Consider the following 16,543-nt stretch of genomic DNA (forward strand, 5'->3'; position numbering starts at 1 on the left):
CAAGTGTGTGAAGAACTCAGTTCAAAATTTGGCATGTACCAAATACTCACTAATGTATACTATTACTATTATTTTAAAATAAATGACTCAGATTCTCTGATAATCCACTTCCCCCCTCCCACCACTCCATTCTTTCTTTTAATACAGCGATAAGTTACTCATGTAGTCCTTTAACAGTTTATAGCTGGGGGGCAGGAGGACACAGGCAATCAGTTAATTACAACACAAGGCTGAATGAAATAAGCTCCTTGCACACATTTTGTTGAAAACACAAATTTGGGCTAAGCTCAGTGGCTCACACCTGTAATCTGGGCGCTTTGGGAGGCTGAAGTGGGCGGATCAATTGAGCTCAGGAATTTGAGACCAGTCTGAGCAACATAGTGAAACCCTGTCTCTACAAGAAAATAAAAAATAAGCTGGGCATAGTGGTGCATGCCTGTAGTTCCAGCTATTCCGGAGGCTGAGGTGGGAGGATCACTTGAGCCTGAGAGGTGGAGGATGCAGTAAGCCAGGATCACACCACTGCACTCCTCTAGCCTGGGTGACAGAGTAAGACTCTGTCTCAAAAAAAAAAAAAAAAAAAGAAAAAAAAACACACACAAATTTGGAGGCATATTTTAAACATAGAATTTTGTATATTTGCCCCTCCTGAGTATTTTTATCACTGACATTTCACCATATCATTATGAGAAAACCTCCTGAACCAGGAATAGTAGCTATCTCTATGCTGAATTTTGTTGAACAAATTCTATTGTTGTCCATTCTATTGTTGGATATTTAATTTCTTCCAATTGTTACTAATAAATAACTCTCCTCTGAAGGGTCTTGTTATCTAAACTATTTGCTAGAACCACTAGTGACTTCTTTGGTTTGTTTGAGACAGGGTCTCCCTCTGTCACTCAGACTGGAGTGCAGTGGCACGATCACAGCTCACTGCAGCCTCAATCTAATATTTTAGTTATTTTTGTAAAGACAGGGTTTCGCCATGTTGCCCAAGATGGGTCTCAAACTCCTGGTCACAAGCGATCCTTCCACCTCTGCCTCTCAAAGTGCTGGGATTACAGGTGTGAGTTACGGTGCCCGTCCTGCAAATGACTTCTTAGCCAGAAGGCTTAAAATAGGGAAGAGGACTGGGCCACAGGGCATGAACTTTCAAAAGTCTCTTGACAGCTGTGGTCAAATTTCTCTTCATCGTGGAACAGAAAGGTTGCTGGTAAAAGCTTCCAGATGGTGATATCTGTCATCCTTTTGGTATATTTCATTCATCCTGAGCACCACGCAAAGATGGCGGGGATCTGAGCCGCAGCCCTCTGTCTGTTACCTGACCATCTGTCTGCAACCAAATTAACATGGAGATGCGAAATTTCCCGCATGTATCTACCCTTTGAGTCCCTGCTCTGAGGGCAATCTCAGGCCAGTAGTTGCAGTTCAGTGAAGGCCTGAGGTTGGCTTCCTCTCACCGGTCCTTAATGGTGCATGAACTTTTTTTAATGGGTTTCCTATGAAGTGTGAGGCAGTTATTTCCTGGTGACTTTTATTGAACCCAAAGCTTGGCAGAAGTTTGAATAAACCGAGGCAGGTAGTAACAGAGCATGAAGTGGCTAAGTCTGTGGTCAGCCCTCATTTAAAAATAAATCACTTTTCAAAGGGAGTAGTCACCTCCGCTACCATCATCAACGACAAACCAGCCTTACCTGTGCACAGAGAGCCCTCACTGTGGGTGTGCAGCCGCCCTCCCCTGCCCTGTGCCTCGCCTGTGCAGTCCTGCCCTGATTCTAGGGACTTACGTCAATCCCACTCAAAAAAACCCTCCCAGTTGCCCCCAGCTAAAATTAATCTCCCCACCCCAGAGAGCTGTGCTTGGAGCTGAGGTCTTTATACAACTCATCCCACTCATTGCTCACACAGCCCTGCCAACACTTGGTGGTCCCATTTTACAGCCAAGGAAACCGAGGCTCTGAGCAGAGCGGAAACTTGACCAAACAAGAAAGCAACAGAGCCAGGGTTGGAAGGCAGGTCACCTGTCTCTAGAGGTCAGCTGCCTGTCCCTGCCCGTGTCCAAGGGTCATTTGTGAATCATTTGCATGGCTTGGAATATTTTCCTGCTTACATTGCAGATGGAGCCCTGGTATGGCAACCCATGTCTGTTGTGTTCAATTATTACCTGGTGCCTGGAATGCCCCACTTGCCATTCCCTGGATAACCTGGGCTTAGCACAGGGCTGGGCACAGAGCGGGTGCCAGAGATGCTTGAGGAATTGCTTTTTCCTTTTCCTTTTCCTTCCTTCTTCCATCCCTCTGTTACCAGAAGGAATGATCTTGGATGGCAAAGTTTGTTGCAAGAAAAATATTATCGAGGAAGGGGAAATGTCTTCATCTCCACTCTTGTAGATCAACTTTTTGTTTTGTTTTGTTTTGACACAGAGTCTCGCTCTGTTGCCAGGCTGGAGTGCAGTGGTGCCATCTCGGCTCACTGCAACCCCTGTCTCCCAGGTTCAAGTGATTCTTCTGCCTCAGCCTCCCGAGTAGCTGGGATTACAGGTGCGTGCCACCACACCCAGCTAATTTTTGTATTTTTAGTAGAGACGGGATTTCACCATGTTGGCCAGGATGGTCTTGATCTCTTGACCTTGTGATCCTCCCACCTCGGCCTCCCAAAGTGCTGGGATTACAGGCGTGAGCCACTGCGCCCGGCCTGTAGATAAACTTTTTATAGAGGGAGACCTGAATTATCTAAATCACTCATCCCTAAACCCACCATGATCTTAAAGAAAGCAATACAAACTTTAGGTAAGTCAATATCTAATATTCGTAAAAGTTGATGTAGCAGTTTAAGCTATAACATGATATTCCCAGAGTTCCATATGACAAGCACCATCCCCTCCCTTTTCTTCTTTTTCTTTCCTTACGTATTTTCAGAGTTGTCTCCCTGCGCAAAACACCAACCAGGCTGGGGATACAGTGGTGACATAGACAGCCTCAGTTTTCTTGGTGCTCACTACTGGGTCAGGATGACAGACGGCTACTAGTCAAGGACCACCCAATAAGAGGTCACTATTGGCCGGGTGCGGTGGCTCACGCCTGTAATCCCAGCACTTTGGGACGAGGCAGGTGGATCACCTGAGGTCAGGAGTTCAAAACAAGCCTGGCCAACATAGTGAAACCATGTCTCTACTAAAAATATAAAAGGAGTAACCAGGTGTGGTGGCAGACGCCTGTAATCCCAGCTACTAGGAGGCTGAGGCAGGAGAATCGCTTGAACCTGGGAGGTGGAGGTTGTAGTGAGCCAAGATTGTACCATCGGCAACAAGAGTCAGGGCAACAAGAGTGAAACTCTGTCTCAAAAAAAAAAAAAAAAAAAAAAAGTCATTATTTAGCATATCTGTAAGACAAATATTGCCTGGATCCTGGATCTGAATTTTCTTCTGCTTCTGGAACAAAACGGTAGGCACCATCACCAGTGTGTGATTTGCTCTTCAGCAGTTGCCCAGGAATTCCACTGCCCCTCCCAGGCTACCGCCTGGTGGCCTCACGGATGCCGTTTCCTGGAAAGGCAAGTGTTGAGTTTAGCTGGGCTCGGGGGGCCTCCCATGGAAAACTGGTGCTCTGTGTGTTGGGCTGAAGTTTACTATTACTCAAACCCAACCATGGCAGTGTTTTTCAAATAACAGAAAAATAAAACTGATGGATAGACTATTTTCAGTGATCAGTTTTCTGGTACCCACTGCTCTTTGTGCAGGTATATGATAGCGTCTGATCTAGCCCCAAATTAAGTTTAACCCACTGATGTTTCATAATGTTAGCTGCAAAGCCACTTGACCGCACTGGGAGCTTCTGGTCCGGGATATCGGAGCAGGAAGCTGCCCTCAGGGCTGCTAGCTCAGTCATCTTCCCATCTTTCCTATGTCCACAGTCCTCCTGGCCCCTCACTGCTCTGCCCCTGGTAAGCTGACCTCCCTGGCCTGGCACAAGCCATGGTTCTGCAGGGGCTTTGCTTGCCCCTTCTGTCTGCCTGGGCAATGCCTGGTCGTCTTTCCCATCTCCCGCTCCATTTGTGCTCTGGGAAGGCTTCCCTGTCCCACGCCTGCTCACCCCAGACCGGCTCAAGCCCCCATTGCAAGCTCGTAGAGCACCAGAGAGCTCCGCACTAATCACAGCTGTGTTTTAATATTCATTGATGGGATCATTTGATTCATGTCTGTCTTTCCCATCAGAATGTGAAACGTCCGAGGGCAAGAATCAGGAAACCATGTGTGTGCCTGTGCTAATGTATGCATACACGTCGCATATACATGCTTGTATATGTGTGTGTGTATGTATGTGCACATGTGTGTACATGTGTATATGTGTGTGTATTCATGTGTGTATGTGTGTTTCCTTAATACTTTCCATTGTCTGGCATGGTGCTTGACACTCACTAAGAACCCAATAAATATTTACTGATTACATGAGTGTATAGCGTTGTATTTCTTTAGGATATTTTCGATAGTAGTGACTTCATTTTAGAAACAGAGTAACTGAGGCCCAAAGATGTGACTTACATCCATCAAGATCCCGAAACTAGAAAGGGGCTGGGCTGGGATTTAAACCCAGGCCTCCGACTCAGCCCAGTGACCTTTGCACGACTCTGACTGCCAGCTCCCCTTGAGGTTTGGCGAGTTAAACAGAAGCAGAAAGTTCAGAGGAAATTTACCGCAAGGCAGAGAGTTTACCAGCAGATGACTTCACCTCTGTGGCAGTGAAAGGCTTTGCAGAAAAACACTGAAAAGAAAATACCTTCGCAATGAATGAGCTGGGCCCGCCTGGCTCAGGCTGACTCACCAAGAAGTCTTCACTTTATAAGGACTTCACTGGGGCTCCCCTAGGCGTGACTTTCTGCCCTGTATCTAGGTCTGGACAAGGGTAAGTAGGTGAACACAGGCTGCAGGGCTCACAGCCCCGGCTAGACGTGGGCTCTGGCGACTGTGTGTCCAGAGCCCTTGCCATCTCCTCCTGGTGTGTGCCTCCTCTATGCAGTGCCCATCTCTCTAGCCATCCCTAGTGTGTGCTTTTAAATGGGTTGCATTAATAGTACCCACCCAATTTCAGTGGATCTTGTTGCCAGGTGCTCTCCTACATGTCTGGCTTCTGCAAAACCTGACCTGGTTAGGTCTGGGAGTTGAGTGTGTCCTGAGTGCTCACAAGTCCCAGCCACAACCACCACCAGCCCCTGCCTGGTCCTCCTTTCTTTTGGCCACCCCTCTCCTCTTCTATGCTCTTTGCCCTTGAGGTCACTAAGCAGGTCTGGCCACTGTGGCTGGTGTCCTTTGTGGAAATGTGGAGATTCATCCAAGAAACTGTTTTCTGAAGCTCCCCTCCTTCCCTGGGGCCATGGAGCTGTGTTCTCTGCAGATTTGGGGCAAATATTCCTCCCTGGGCAGCACTGCCCAGCCCCTGCCTGGGTCTCCCAACAGCCACCTCTTCATGTGGCACACACTGGGCCCAATCCCATTTCCCTCCTCTCCTTCTGAGCAACCCCCATCCCTGCGAGCTGCTCATACAAATGGAAGCTCGTGTGCTGCCCACTCCCACTGGCGGACCCATCAGACAGTCCTGGGCCATGTTTTGATTGCTGGCAGTGAGAGATATAGAAGGCCTAGCCACTTCCATGCACCCTGAATGCTCTTCACAAACACCTTGGGAGGTCTGATTATTACCCGCCCCTCTCAGAGACAGAGAGGCTGAGGCAGAGAGGCAAAGGAATCTGCCGAAGTCTCACATCCAGAGCAGGCAGGGCCTCACTGATCCCACTCTCCTGCCCCGGTCACCACGGCGTGATGCATTCGCCTGTGAGCTCAGCCTGCAGCAGAGGTTCACATGTGGGGCCAGAAAGGCCCCAAGAACGCTAGGAATGCAGGAAGGGGCCTTGAGGTGACCTCAGGAATTCTTGGCACCTGCCAGGACAAGTGATGGGAATAGCTGGGAGGGTGACATCCCACCTTGGTAGCCAGTCGTCACCAGCAGCATGTATTTGTGCTCCATCAGAGCTGGATAATGACTAAGCTGAGGGCTGAGGGTTAGGAGGAAAAAGAAAGCATGATGTGGCCCAAGGCCACAAGCTCTCTCAGGGGAGGGAAAGGACAGGTGTGAGCCGAGCAGTGACCCCGCAGTCCCCTGAGAGCCAGTGCCTGCTACCGTGCGAGGACACTATCTATCGTCACCTGGTGTCCGTTCCCCAGGGTGAGGAGCAGACTTCCAGCTTTGTGCCCCATTTCAGCTGTTCCCCAGCTGTGGACCTTGGGCAAGTCACCTCCCTTTCCTGAGCCTTGGAGTCTCATCTGTAAAACAAGAATGTGCGATCCCCTACTTCATAAGGGAGTCGGGAAGATGAAACGAGACAAGAGTCGTACAGAACTTGGCACATTGTGGGTGTTCAGTAAATGCAGGTTTCTCTCCTCCTTTCACCACATGGATAGCAGCGTCAATTTCCACCCGCTTTGAAGAGAGACAAGCCCAAGTTTGAATCATACCTCTACTATTTCCTGGCTGTTTAATCTTGAGAAGCTATTTCCCCTCCCTGAAGCCCAGCTTCATCTGTAGCGATGGGAATAACACCAGCACACAGTAGGTCTTTTAGCAAGGATCACCTAAGGTAGCATATCACGATTTCTAACAGTTTTCAAGCTTTTAGCCAAGGGCCCCGGGGCCTGGTGGGACAGGGACCGAGTTGTTGCATTTCCAACGAGCTCTTGGTGATGCTGGTGCTGTGGATCTGGGGACCACACTTTGAGTCAAGTGGTAACAGAGGAGGGCCAATGGAAGTGTGGGGGAGGGGATGGAACAGAGGCAGCAGCTGGAAGACTTTTAGGTGGGCCGTTGCCTGCAGGATGCCACCTGATTGAAGTTGGACCTCAAGAGTATTTGGCAATTAATTAATCTACTTATTTATTTGTGCAACAAGTAAATATTAAGTATCTTTTGCCATTATTTTTAATGCAAGTTAAAAGGACAGGAAGTGACTCCCTGTCCCCAGCACTGATATATTAGGTTGGTGCAAAAGTAATTGCATGAATTACAATTAAAAGTAATGTCAGGTTGGGCACGGTGGTTCATGCCTGTAATCCCAGCACTTTCGGAGGCCCAGGCAGGCGGACCATGAGGTCAGGAGTTGGAGACCAGCCTGGCCAACATGGTGAAACCCCATCTCTACTAAAATATAAAAATTAGCGAGGCGTGGTGGTACACACCTGTAATCCCAGCTACTTGGGAGGCTGAGGCAGGAGAATCGCTTGAACCGGGGAGGCGGAGGTTGCAGTGAGCCGAGATCACGCCATTGCACTCCAGCCTGGGCAATAGAGTGAGACTCTGTCTCAAAAAAGAAAAAAAAAGGTAATGGCAAAATCTACTTAATATTTTAGTTTTTTGCCATTACTTTTAATGTGATTACTTTTGCCCCAACCTAATATATCAGTGCTGGGATACAGAGTCAGTTCCTGTCCTCTCGGGGTCTTCGTGCAGAAGGGGTCAGGCAGGTGCTTTTTACACCCCAATCCCCACGAACTGTGGTTGCCTCAGCATAGGCCACCCTGAGTTCTAAGACAGGAGCGCTCACCCCAGCTTGAGGGTCAGAGGAGGCCATGCTTGAGGTCCCAAGATGAGGACAAATCACCCTGTGGAGGAGGGCGGGAGACGTGTCCGGGCGGCAGAGATGTCCGGGCAGGAGACGTGTCCGGGCGGGAGAGGTGTCCGGCGGGGAGAGGTGTCCGGCGGGGAGAGGTGCCCGGCGGGGAGAGGTGCCCGGCGGGGAGAGGTGTCCGGGCAGGAGAGGTGTCCGGCGGGGAGAGGTGTCCGGGCGGGAGAGGTGTCCGGGCGGGAGAGGGGTCCGGCGGGGAGAGGTGTCCGGGCGGGAGACGTGTCCGGCGGGGAGAGGTGCCCGGCGGGGAGAGGTGTCCGGGCGGGAGAGGTGTCCGGCGGGGAGAGGTGTCCGGGCGGGAGAGGTGTCCGGGCGGGAGAGGCGTCCGGCGGGGAGAGGTGTCCGGGCGGGAGACGTGTCCGGCGGGGAGAGGTGTCCGGGCGGGAGACGTGTCCGGCGGGGAGAGGTGTCCGGCGGGGAGACGTGTCCTGCCGGGAGAGGTGTTCGGGCGGGAGAAGGGTCCGGGCGGGAGAGGTGTCCGGCGGGGAGAGGTGTCCAGCGGGGAGAGGTATCCGGGCGGGAGAGGTGTCCGGGCAGGAGAAGGGTCCGGGCAGGAGAGGTGTCCAGGCAGGTGTGGTGTGGGAAGCAAGTCACACAGACACACAGCCAGGACACAGTCTGTGTCTCCGCCACTGTTTTACAGCCTCATGCGGAGGCTTGGGAGGCAGGGAGAGTTGGGGTCACTGCTGTGCCTTGGCCGCCCTGTGTCACCGACATGCTATGTGACTTCTCTAAGGGACATCCCCTCCGCTTCTGTAAGGTGGAGGTGAGGATGCCTGTCTGAGTGCTTTAGGGAGGAGAAGGCTGAAAGAGACCACAGCAGTCAGGAGTCTGGCTCCCAGCAGGCGGTCAGCTACTCTGAAATTCCCTCCCGAGGACAGGGAAATCCACTGTCCAAGCGTGGCATCCTGATCTCCCTGTGGCCTCCACGAGTGGGCAGGGGTCCCCTGCCCTGTGGTGCTCACCATGCCTCCTCAACCCCAATCAGGTTGTCAGATGAGAAGGGAGAGCATGCCAGGGTCCCAGGGAGACTGGTTTGGTCAGAGGCTCAGCCCCTAAACCCCTTGTCACCTCCTGGCAAGAGACCAGAGACCTGGCTGAGATAACAGGGTTATTGCCGTAAACAGAGTCCTCCAGATAAAGAGAGAAGAATAAGAACCTTGTTTGTCCTCCCCTGGCCCAACACCCAGTAGCATTCTATCTCCCAGATGGCTGGGCTGCAGTGCCCCAGGGCTGACCTGACTTCAGAGCTGCCGCTTGGTGCCCACCCTCCTCTGGCCCACTTCCCACTTCCCGCTCCTGACCCCACCAGCGTATCTGTTTATTTTTCCCTTGAGAGTTTATGTATTTTCCCAGAGGATGCAGCGTGGTGTAGGAGAAAGGGCATGGGAGTCCACAGCAGATCTGAGTTTGGATCTCTGGGATCCAGTCCTCTGGGCAGGCTGCTTACCTTGGGGGTGACCCACTGTCCTGATTTGCCTGGGACTAAAGGGGTTCCCAATACATGGGACTTTCAGTTTTAGAACTGGGACAGTGCCAAGAAACTGGGGATGAGCTGGTCGCTCTGTTTACGTCTCTGAACCTCAATTTGCTCTTATCTAAAGCCAGGATAGTTACTCTGTGTCGGAGGCCGACATGGGATAATGCAGGGAAGCATCGAGCACATGGTGAGTCCTCAGTGATGGTTTTGGTTATTTATTTATCTGCTTGGAGGAAATTGCAGGGCCTTGACCTTGCATTTCTCACCTCCCTATTCCCAGGAACTTTTCTCAACAGTGCATTTGAGAACTCACTAAACCCATCTGTTGTGCTTTGCCCCAAATTGCTTTTGATTGACAAAGCTCAAGCAATAAACAGAGACAGCTTACTAAAGGGAGACAGATGGAAAACCAGGAGACTGGGCTCACTCTTGACTCTGCACTAAGTTACTGTGTGACCTTGGGGAAGTTGCTTTGCCTCTCTGGGCCTCCATTTTTCCATCTACAAAATGCAAGATTGGACTGGATAGTGCTAAGTGTACCTTCCAGCTCTAATATGTCGTGATCCTGTAGTTCTGATGCTCATTACCCTGTGAGCTGCAATGGGGGAGTTAGGAAGGGAGGGAGGTCTGGTTGATACTGGTACAGGGGTGAGGGGGGAGGAGGGACAAACTTCTGGTGCCTCCACAAGCAGCAACTAAAATATGAAAAATGGCATTAGATGGACAATGACAAAGGCAACTTAAAGACAGTGCAATTGGTTGATGTCTGCAAAGCAGCCTGGGACCAGGCCCCTGGGCATTCCTTTACTTATTCCTTTGTTCATTCATCTGTTCCTTCATTCCTCTCTTTATTTGTTCTTCATTTATTCATTCATTCTTCTGCTGAGTGACGTCATAGCATAACAATGGATAGCATGGACTCTGAAGCCAGTTTGCCTGGGTTCAAAGCCCAGCTCTGCCACTTAGTTCTGTGACCCTGACAAGTACCTTGACTTCTCTGTGCCTCTGTTTCCTGATCTGTAATCAGTGTCGTGCATTTGGAAAGTGTTATATACATGTTTGCAATTATTGTTTGTTTATTCTTTCACCATTTACTAGGAGACGGCTGTGTGACAGGCGCTGGGCTGGGCGGCCACCAGGGAATCAGGGGAAGTCACAAAGGGTTAAATAGGTAATTACTAAGTCATGTGGTCAGCGTTGTGGTGCAGGTAAGCACAGGGTGCTATGGAAACGCAGAGGAAGGGCACCTAACCTGGATGGGATGGGCGTGAGAGGAGGAGTGTTCCAGAAAGACTTCCTGGCAGAGGTGGTATCTGACCTGGGTTATCCTGTGAGCTGCAATGGAGGAACTGCAGAGGTTAGCCAGGAGTGAATGGGGTGGGGTGATGGGAACCTCTTGGAGGGGAACAGCTTGGAGAGGAGAATACGGATATTCAGGGAACAGATATGGTTTGGTGTTGCCTGCGGCGGGATGGGTGTATTACTCTGTTTTCATGCTGCTGATAAAGACATACCTGAGACTGGGTAATTTATAAAGAAAAAGAGGTTTAATGGACTCACAGTTCCATGTGGCTGGGGAGGCCTCACAATCATGGCAGAAGGCAAAAGGCACGTCTTACATGGCAGCATACAAGACAGAAGGAAAACCAAGCCAAAGGGGTTTCTCCTTATAAAAATCATCAGATCTCATGAGACTTATTCACTATCACGAGAACACTATGAGGGAAACCACCTCTGTGATTCGATTATCTCCCACCAGGTCCCTCCCACAAACATGGGAATTATGGGAGCCACAATTCAAGATGAGATTTGGGTGGGGACACAGCCAAACTGTATCAGTGAGGGAGGTGGCAGGTGAAACTGGAGGGAGAAGCAAAGCCTTGACTATGCTGGACATTCCAGGACTGCTAAAGAGGAAATATTTTATCAGCTGGGCTAGTGTTTCCAACCTTTAGAAGCGTGCTGGAAATAAACCCTCCATTATATGGAGATTTATTTATCACTAAGTTATGTACGTGCACTACTGTACACATATATCATGTATACTATAAGACACACAAAAATAGAAAAATGAAAAACATGAGATAAAAAAATACATGTAGGTTGGGCATGGTGGCTCATAGCTGTAATCCCAGTGCTTTGGGAGGCAAAGGTGGGAGGATCACTTGAGGCCAGGAGTTCAAGACCAGCCTGGGCAACATAAGGAGACCCCATCTCTATAATAGTAATAATAATAATAATAATAATAAAATTAGCCAGGCATAGTTGCACACACCTGTAGTCCTAGCTACTCGGGAGGCTGAGGCAGAAGGATTGCTTGAGCCCAGGAGTTTAAGGCTACAGTGAGCTATGATGAGAAAAAAAGGAATACATATAAACAGAACTTCTGCTACTCTTTCTCCCTAGGCCAATGGCTTTTCCTATGTGTCCCCGGATTCCCCTCCTCCCCACTTTGGAGCTTACTGCTTAATACCATGGGGTGCATGAAGGGATGGTAAGTGGAAGACAGCAGGTTTTTTACCTTTAAAAGACCACTTATATATTTATATTCACTGGTATTCCTATAGTCATCAAAATGAAGACATAGCTGTCTATTATTAACATCAAAAGGTGCTAATCTCTTAAACAGAAAAGTTGTAGGGAGACCAACCATCCCAGTTTGCCCAGGACTGAGTGGTTTCCTGGATCACAGGAGCTTCAGTGCAAAAGCCAGGACAGTCCCAGGTGAACTGGCCACCCTAGTTGTATGTCTAGAACAATCCCATTTGGTGAAAAACATAAATGTGACCAGGTGTGGTGGCTCACGCCTGTAATCCCAGAACTTTGGGAGGCTGAGGCGGGCGGATCACGGGGTTAGGAGTTTGAGACCAGCCTGGCCAACGTGGTGAAACCCCATCTCTATTAAAAATACAAAAATTAGCTGGTTGTGGTGGCTACTCCGGAGGCTGAGGCAGGAGAATCGCTTAAACCTGGGAGGTGGAGGTTGCAGTGAGCCAAGATTGTGCCACGGCACTCCAGCCTAGGAGACAAGAGCAAAACTCTGTCTTGGAAAAAAAAATAGAAAAAAGAAAAACATAAATGAACATTTAGGAAAGGGTCAGAAGGCTGGTGGTCCAAAATGTTAACATTGGTTATTGCTGGATGGTGATGGGCTTTTGATTTAAGTTAAAATTTGTTTTTACTTCTATTTATTAATGTGTTTTTGAGTTTTGCTTGCTTGTATTAAACATTTTTTGACATGGTATAGGTACTGTTGTGTGACTTTTAAGACCTGAAAAACAAAGTTGAGAGTCCATTGGCCAGCGGGGCCGAGTGTGGTGGGGAGGCAGGACCAGCTGCAGGGGAGGGATGAGGAGGCTGGAGAAGATGATAAGAAATGAGAAGGGGCTTGGACTTGGTAGTGGCGGTGAGGAGGGAAGAGAAGATGGGTTGGAGAGATCAATGAGAGAGAGACTCCACAGGGCTCAGTGACTGACTAACCAAGCGGAGACTGAAGGAGAGGCAGAGTTGAAGATACCTGTAAGTTTCTGGGTGGTGTCTTAACTAAGCTGGATCATTCAGGATAAACAACTGTTTTGAGAAGGAGGTTATATAAAGGTGGAGGCTCTGGGAGGCTGGGGACATGCTGTTCATTTGGTTTTGGACACACTGAGGTGCCCTGCCCAGGGGACACCCAAGAGGAGGTACAGGAGTGGGATTTATCACAGGAACTCAGGGAACTGGCTATATACTGGCCGGTTTCTTTAAAGCCACTATTATCAGCGCCTTCTCTTTGAAAGTCCTCCAGTGACATGCTCCTCCGGCCTGGAAGTCCCATCTGATTCATGGCCTGGTTTGAAAGAAGTTAAGTCTTAAGGCACACTAGAGTAATCCATCGCTATCACTCTTCTGCAGCAAAGATGACTCATTTTCATCATATAGAAAATTGCTCTTTTCTCTCTTTGAGTTGAAAGAACTTGTGTATTCTTTTATCTTTTTTTTTTTTTTTTTTCTTCTCCAGAATCAGTGTGGTGACTTCAATCCTTTGAAATATATTGAGACTTGTTTACAGCCCAGCCTTTGGCATATCTTGGTGCACGCTTTGTGTGCCCTTGAAAATACTGTGTACTCTGTTGTTGGGTGGGGTGTTCTATAAATGTCACTTAATTCAAGTTGGTTGACAGTGTTCAAGTCTTCTGGATCCTTGGTGACTTTCTGTCTACCTGTTCTATCAATGATGGAAATGTTGACATTTCAGACTCTAAGTATGGATTTGTCTGTTTCTCTTTTCAGGTGTGTCAGTTTTTGCTTGAAGTATTTTGAAGCTCTGTTATTAGGTGCATACATATTTAGAAGGGTTACATCCTCTTGATTAATTGATCCCTTTTTCATTAATAAATGTCCTTCTTAATCTCTGATAATAACCCTTGTTCTTAAGTCTACTATATTTGGTGTTATTATAGCCACTCCAGCTTTCTTAAAATTAGTGTTTTCCTAGTATATATTTTGTCATCTTTTTGTATTTAACTCATCTGTGTCTTTATATTTAAAGTGGGTTTCTTGTAGACAGCATATAACTAGGTCTTGTTTTTTTTAAACTCCAATGTGACAATCTCCATCTTTAAATGTAACTATTTAGATAATTTGCTTTTAATGTAATTATTGATACGATTAGGTTTAAATACTCCATATTTCTATTTGCCTTCTGTTTATCCCATCTCCTCTTTGTTCCTTAATTTCCATTTTGGCTCCTTTTGATTAATTATTTTTAAAAAATGATTCCATTTTATTTTTACTATTTTTTTTTTGGTGGTTGCTTTAGGGTTAATGATATGCATCTTTAGGATCCTGGTGTGTGGCTCATGCCTGTAGTCCCAGCAACTCAGGAGGCTAAGACAGGAGGATCACTTGAGCACAGGAGGTTGAGGCTACAGGGAGCCATGATCATGCCACTGCACTCCTGCCTGGATAATGGAGGGAGGTCCTGACTCCAAAATAATAATAATAATGATAATAATAATAACATGCTCTTTAACTTATAATGTTCACAAAACATTATGCCATTTTACATATTTGTCAGTCAGGGCTCAATCAGAGAAACAGAACTGCTGAGAGAGCTTTATTATAGCAAATTGTCCTTATACAATGATATGGAGTTGGCTAAACAGTCTATAAAAGGCTATTTTTTGTGTGTGGTGCTGCTATACTGACAGTGCAGAGGAGGTAACTGGGAAGGGGAGATGTATTTAAATTGGGAAAGAATAGGAAAAGAGCCGCAACAGACTAGAACTTGCGTGCCATCTCTCACCTCTTCCATGAGGCCAACTTCAATGATAACATAACCTATAAGAGAGGGTGAGGCTTTTCAACATGAAGCTAAACACACACTTGGGTCAGGAGTCAGGGACATTGAAGGATGACCTAGTGGGAACTGGGAGAGCTGTGGGCCCAGCTGCTGCCTCATGACAATGAGGTGACCCAGCAGTTAAGTGACAATATATGTGAGCTGCAGCAGCACCTGGTGTCCCTGCCCCAGCTTTCTGAGACAAAAAAAACAAAAAAACAAAAAAACAAGAACAAAATCAAAACGTAAGCAGCTACTGCTTTGCTCTACCTTGCAAATGTTGTGCAAATGTCTCTAGTGATCCACGCTAAATCAAAACTATACAGAGAAAGGAATTCCAAGAAATGTAGCTAAGCTTAATTGACACAACAAAAATAAATTACAACAGATAATGTAAGAAACTTAGAAATACTTCCATTCCCCATTCTATTTTGTGTGATATTGTTTTAATATATTTTGCTTTTATCTACCTTATAAACCCCCATACATTGATATTATTTTTGCTTTAAATAGGTATATTTTTAAGAAGTTGAAAAATGAGGGGAAAACCTTTTACATCTACTGACATGTTTCCCATCTTTGGCACTCTTTAGCCCTTTGTGTTGATTCACGTTTCCACCCAGTATCATGTATCTTTCACTTGAAAAATTTCCTTTACTATTTCCTGTAGTACAGGTCTGCTGGTGACAAATTCTCTCAGCTTTTGTTTGCCTGAAAGAGTTTTTATTTCTTTTTGTTTTGTTTTGTTTAAAGGGTATTTTTGCTGGATGTAGAATGCTAGGTTGATAGTTTTTTTTTTCCGTACTTTACAGAGGTTCCATTGTCTTCTGACTTGCATAGTTTTTGATGAGAAATCTGTGAATTTTTGTCATAATTTATCTGTATGTAACATGTCTTTTTTTCTTGTGTACTCTTAAGATTTTCCAGCTGGGTGCAGTGGCTCAAGCCTGTAATCCCAGTACTTTGGGAGGCCAAGGTGGGTGGATCACGAGGCCAGGAGATTGAGACCATCCTGGCTAACATGGTGAAACCCTGTCTCTACTAAAAATACAAAAAATTAGCCGGGTATGGTGGCGGGCACTTGTAGTCCCAGCTAATCGGGAGGCTGAGGCAGGAGAATGGTGTGAACCCAGGAGGCGGAGCTTGCAGAGATCATGCCACTGCACTCCAGCCTGGGCGACAGAGCGAGACTGCATCTCAAAAATAAATTAAAAAAAATAAAAATAACAATAAAAATAAATAAATAAATAAATAAATAAATAAATAAATAAAAAGGATTTTCTTCTTATCACTGGTTTAAGCAATTTGATTATGATATACTTTGGTGTGGAGTTTTACCTTTATTCTGATTGGGGTTTGTTGAGCTTCTGGGATCTGTGGGTTTATTGTTTTTATCAAATTTAGAAAATTTCCAGCCATTATTTCTTCAAATATATTTCCTGTTACTTTCTCTCTCTTCCCCTCTCTTTCTTGAACTTCAATTACATATATGTTAGACCATTTAATGTCTTTTTTCAGGTCACTAAGCTCTTCTCATTTTTCCCTCCAGGCTTTTTTATTCTCTCTGTGCCTCACTTTAGATAAATTCTGCTGCTATAACTACAGGGCCAATGAGCTTTTCTTCTGCAGTGTTTGATTTCCTGGGAATCCTATTTAATGAATTTTTCATTTTAGACTTATATTTTTTCCCCTTTAGAAGTTCCACTTAATTCTTTTTTGTATTTTCAATTTTTCTTCTCATTATGATAATCTTTTCCCATAAATACTTCAAACATACTTGTGATAACTGTTTTGACATATTTGTGTACTAGTTCCATCATTTCTGTTATTTCTGGGTACACTTCTATTGACTCATTTTTCTTCTGACCATGGGTCACGTTTTTCTGCTTCTTGGTATATATAGTAAGTTTTGACTGGATGCTAGATTTTGTGAATGTTACATTGTTGAGAGTCTCAATTTTGTTGTCTTCCTTTAAAATAATGCTGGGCTCTGTTTTAACAGGTACCTAAGTTACTTGCAAGTCAGCTTGATCCCTTTGAAGCCTAAGCTTTGATGTGGCTGGTCTGAA

General features: G+C 46.7%; 1 long non-coding RNA gene across 2 annotated transcripts; it reads right to left on the minus strand.

The window, feature by feature from the left end:
• Positions 1-615: 615 nt before the first annotated feature.
• On the minus strand, positions 616-8,044 carry LOC123570252 (uncharacterized). Of its 2 annotated transcripts, XR_006694299.3 has the most exons (3): positions 7,591-8,044; positions 6,200-6,316; positions 616-3,544 (listed from the first exon to the last, which is right to left on the minus strand). It is a non-coding gene; the product is annotated as an uncharacterized lncRNA (long non-coding RNA). The 2 variants fall into 2 exon arrangements; XR_012425224.1 differs by lacking the exon at positions 6,200-6,316.
• Between the last annotated feature and the right edge of the window lie 8,499 nt (positions 8,045-16,543).

The sequence above is a fragment of the Macaca fascicularis genome, chromosome 1 (assembly GCF_037993035.2).
Source record: "Macaca fascicularis isolate 582-1 chromosome 1, T2T-MFA8v1.1".
NCBI lineage: Eukaryota > Metazoa > Chordata > Mammalia > Primates > Cercopithecidae > Macaca > Macaca fascicularis.